Below are 5,857 nucleotides of genomic sequence, written 5' to 3'. Positions count from 1 at the left end.
TATAATCATAATATACATATATTGTACATACATTGTTAATATATTTTGTACATACATAGAATATATATATTTATCTGTATATATATATTTTTCTCTATGCACCCCTGGTTCTCTTCCTCAGTTTGGACAGAGCACTCTCCACCATTTCACTGCGTGTTGTATTGTGTATGACTATGTATGTGACAAATAAACCAAACTTGAACTTGAACTTGAACTTGATTTAGGAGGAATTTGCCATACCAAGACTATAAATTCCCACAGTAAAAGCACTTCAACCTCATATTATATATGTTGGAAAGTTTTCTCCAAGAGTATAGAGTAGTGAATTGATAACAATTTGATTTGTGTTGTTTTTTTAACTATAATTTTAAAATATACTCTACTGAAATTAATATCTATTTGCACAATATTGCTATGAAATGTCTCAGCCTTCTTACACAAAACATAAGGAAATCTTATTATTAGCTAAGTAAGTGATCTTTGTAAATATAGTGGCTTTAACTTAAAAAGAATTTAACTGGAAAAGTTTGAATTTCCAACAAATGTAATAATTAACCTAAAGAACACATTTCATTTAGATTTTCAATGTCTGCACTAAAAGTGCGATCAACTTTCTACGTCGGCTCACAAACTGGCTACCATAATATAAAATGATTCCATGGTGATACACAGTCAGTATTTCTTTTTTTTTTTGAAAGCATAACAGTCCGAATAGCAAACATTTGGAAAATACACAAAACACATCTAGGGCATAGACTAATCATGTTTTAGTAGCAATATCAACAAGTATCTGCTATATTCTATAGTCATCTTTCTCAAATTTTCCAGTTGTAAACACTTTAAATGAATGTGAAGCATTATATTTTAACACCTTCCATGGAACTGCAAATGACTAGACGTAGTGGGCCAGATGTAACGCCCCCTAGTATAGTTTGAAGTTGATGGTCAGTGCAAACCAGTGATGTAGGTTTCATGTCAACACTCAATCCACCCCCCAAAAAACTCTAACAAACAAAAAGTAGCCAAAGACGCAGCTCACAGGGTCCAAGCAGAGTTGCAAGTCTGATGCACTTGTCAGTGTGCATCCACTAGGCTTTTCTGAATCTCCAAATATAAACAAATTGATGATACTATTAAGGACATTTACTTTTAAAACAACATCAGTAATTAAAGGCTGACAGACACCTGCATCGTTACTTTGCCCTGCCTTGGGAACCGAACATCACACCTTCACTGAACCTGCTGAGCTATAGGAGATGCCGGGAGACTAGACATCCTGAGGTTTTAACTGGTTCAAACTACTATCATTTGAAATGTGTCAAGGCTGATGTAACATATTTTGAAAATCATAATCTTATTACAGTGTAGAACCCGTGCAGGATGCAATACATTTTTCTGGGAACAGATGTAATTTAATTTGTCTACCTGCAAGGAGACACCTTACATTCTCTTTTGCAAAGACTTGTACAATGCCCTTTGTTAGCTTTGCCGCTAACTTCGTAAGAATAAGATGCTAATGCATTAAGCTTAAGTTCTAGGGGGACATGCAGGTTACCAGGAACACACGCACATATATATAGTACAGTGCATAGGATATATAGTACAGCGCATAGGATACATAGTACAGCACATAGGACATATAGTACAGTACATATGATATATAGTACACTGCATAGGATATATACTACAGTACATAGGATATATACTACAGTACATAGGATATATAGTACAGTGCATAGGATATAGAGTACAATGCGTAGGACATATAGTACAGTACATAGGATATATAGTACAGTGCATATGACATATAGTACAGTGTATAGGATATAGAGTACAGTACATAGGATATAGAGTACAATGCGTAGGACATATAGTACAGTACATAGGATATATAGTACAGTGCATAGGATATATAGTACAGTACATATGATATATAGTACAGTACATAGGATATAAAGTACAATGCATAGGACATATAGTACAGTGCATAGGATATAGAGTACAGTACATAGGATATAGAGTACAATGTGTAGGACATATAGTACAGCACATAGGACATATAGTACAGTGCATAGGATATATAGTACAGCACATAGGATATATAGTACAGTACATATGATATATAGTACACTGCATAGGATATATACTACAGTACATAGGATATATACTACAGTACATAGGATATATAGTACAGTGCATAGGATATAGAGTACACTGCATAGGATATATACTACAGTACATAGGATATATACTACAGTACATAGGATATATAGTACAGTGCATAGGATATAGAGTACAATGCATAGGATATATAGTACAGTACATATGATATATAGTACACTGCATAGGATATATACTACAGTACATAGGATATATACTACAGTACATAGGATATATACTACAGTACATAGGATATAGAGTACAATGCGTAGGACATATAGTACAGTGCATAGGACATATAGTACAGTGCATAGGATATAGAGTACAGTACATAGGATATAGAGTACAATGCGTAGGACATATAGTACAGTACATAGGATATATAGTACAGTACATAGCAAGTGGAGGCAGGATGCATATGGGGAGACTATATTTGTTGATGGAGTGATCTTGGTCACTGCAGTGGTCCGGGGGGAAAAATGTAATTCTTATAGACACAGAAACATAAGAAATCAAAACTGTGGTTAAAACCAGGAAAACAGAACAAAGGAAACGCGGAATATAACAATGATTTAACAGAGACAACAGCAATGGCAAAAAAAACCCATCTATGAACTGAGAACACGATTAAAGGAAGAGCAATGGCAAAAAAGTGAAATAACGACACAAACCAGATATCAAGTGACATACACAGGGGAGGGATTTTAGTACAGACAAGAAACAGGTGGACTAAGTACAGGTACATTAAAACACAAACAAGAAACACCTGACATAAGCTATGGGTAACCATGACAAAAGATGAGAATGGAGAACAAAACTTAATAAAAAGCAAAACCACATGTCGACATTGCCATGGAAATTAAAGACTAAAGCCCCGGCGCTGCTGGATCCATGATGCTAGAGGGAAACCGTGACAAGCACATTAGCTATGTGTAATGCTGCCCAGTTATTTAGGATCTGTTTGGGTGTTACTTAGTAGGACAGGTGTTCGCTTTTGTTTGACTTGAGCTCAGGAAACAGGAGTTTTGCTTTCGTTTTCTTTGACACTGTTCACAACTGTTCCCTCAAGCTCGCTGTCCTTCAGGTGTATATTGTATACAGGTGTATAGTGTATAGTGTATACTGACTAGAGACTTAACTTGATACCTTTGGTTTTTGTTACTGTTGTTATTTGTGTGATTTTTGTTGTATAATCCAGTTGGTGGTTTGTGGAATTTGGCCACTTGCGTTATCAACCTCTCCTTCCACACACCTTCCATAACTGCTTTATGTTTATTTTCCCTCACTCCTGAAACTCAGCTCAGGGGCATAACAGGGGTCATCGCCTCACCAAAACAATATGTGTGCGGTCTTCAACGGCCACATCAGTCAAACGAAACGAGCAGCTCTTCTGCTAACAATCCTACAATAAACACAATGGCTAGTCAAAACATCGAAACATTGCTGCCAAGACAGATTGAAGAACTGTCTTGTTCTTTTTCAAGTAGATATAATTAAAATTAGGCTGTTGAGTAAAAGCATAGATGTTAATTTAGAAATTATGCCAGTCATGAGGAGTGGAATATGTATAAAGACTATATCCAAATTTAAAGTGAGAGCCAAAATGTCTTGATACACATATACATACAAACATATCATACATACCTATATTGTGCAAAGAATATTGATAAAGAAACTCTGGCTGGTAATCTTTTGATGAATGGGTGTTCATCATCATCAAACACTGTGAGGCTACTACTATTCATGGAGTTTAATAAAGGTTGGAGGCTACATGTTTGCCTGTTTTGATGTACACTGAATATTATAATTTTCTTCCTTGCAGTTTCAGATGAGAAAAGCAGTATATGTGCTATATAATTAGAATACTTCAGTAACAAGTTAATAAAACAAATATTGACTACTTACTCATTTCTTAAACTATGGTTGTACATGTGGAAACTGTAAAACATATTTATTGTTTATTTGGGTTTATATTTATGTTTTGATGTATCAATACTGTATTTAGATATAATTTCAGAATGGTTTTCTAAGTGTTTTTTTTTTAATCATTACTTAGAGAGGACATAAGATCACTAATAAATAAAATTTATTTTGTCAAATTGCTGAATGTATATCCATGATTCAAATTATTTGCAGATCTGGAAATAGTGCACATTGTAAACACATTTTAAATATATTTATATTTTATAAGAGCAAACAGTTTAATAGTTCTTCAGGAAAGTAAGCATTATTTCATAATGTTGTAGTTATAAGCCCATAATGATAGGCCATAATAAAACACCCTAATATTTAATTTCAAATTGAACCTTAACACATACAATTTTCACGTTTAACTCATATTATGAAGGTGATATGCACTGCCTGCTTCCTGCCTGTGGTCTTTACCACTCAATAATTACAAGCAACTAAGTAGCCAGAAATGTCTATCTTACAGAAACATCTACTTTTAAATCACTGTGAGCTATATTAGCAGGAACTAAGACAAGATATGATGAACTCTAAAAACGCTTTGAACATGGTTTCGTCTGTCAAAGCACAAAGCCTGTTAACTCTAAATGTGCCACCAGATGGCAGTGTTGGTTCATGGGATGGTTCCTACCAGCCTTCCTGTAATGTGCATTTTATCCCTAATGACTAAACTAGCTCTCCCAGCTTTACTCAGAACATAAGCAAAATGTCTGGATTTTCCAGAATTTGAAAAAATTATGGGCCTTTAATGGCCTAGGAAAATTAAAACTGACAACATCTGTATGTATTTTTTTTACCCAGCAAATAATATCCAACCCTAAAAACCTTATCTTGCATTACTAATGAGTGGTCTTTATTTCTCAGAATTTAAAACATTTTACACGATGTCTCTTTGCCAATTTAGCTTGCTTCATCTCATAAAATGAAAAGATGCTAGATCAATAGGAGAACGGTTAAAGATCAATATAGTAAGGCATCATGCTGAATGCACCCAACCAAACGAGTGAATAAAAGCGAGAGAAGTGTTAAGTGGGAACAATGTTTTACAACAGAATGATAATCTACGATATTGTGAAAAACACTATTTTGCTAATGTCAGCAGCTGAGCTGTTTGGCTAGCAAAAATGCATAAGTCGTGTGTGTGCAGACCCAAATCCTTATTTCAAAAGATCTCAGGCGACAAAGAGATCTGTGTAGTTTCTGACTCAGTCCAGGCATCTCGAGAACTGGAATTATGCTCTTGTCTGCTGATATACATCACAGTAATGTGGCATTTAAACAAGCCCCCTTCAAGGCTTGTGACATAGCTAGAAATAAAGGAGCAGCTCTGTCAGGCTGTAGCCTTTGGAAAGCCAGGAATAATGGCCATATAGTGTCTATAGGGATATTAGAGCACAACACTGCAGGCAGAAATCCAATGGCTCAGTCACACCCGGACAACCATAGACACCCTCGCACTGGGCTTTTTGTGCTGTTGGTAAAAAGCCACATATCAGACTGACAACAAATAACATGTCCGTTACCTCTGGAAACTAGCTTAATAATGTTTCCATGTGACATCACTTTGGGGTTGAGGTTTATCAATAAACAAGCCCCCCCCCCCCCCCCCCCCAAAAAAAAAAAAACCTTAACAAACATTGCTATTATTAGGAACTGATGCAAGAAACGTGTTGTTCCCAAAGATGCAAAAGAACAACTACAGTGGGTGTATTTATATTAAACATTTCCT

The sequence above is a fragment of the Electrophorus electricus genome, chromosome 1 (assembly GCF_041902795.1).
Source record: "Electrophorus electricus isolate QZ-2024a chromosome 1, ASM4190279v1, whole genome shotgun sequence".
Classification (NCBI taxonomy): domain Eukaryota; kingdom Metazoa; phylum Chordata; class Actinopteri; order Gymnotiformes; family Gymnotidae; genus Electrophorus; species Electrophorus electricus.
Note: the sequence above shows the minus strand (reverse complement) of the source record.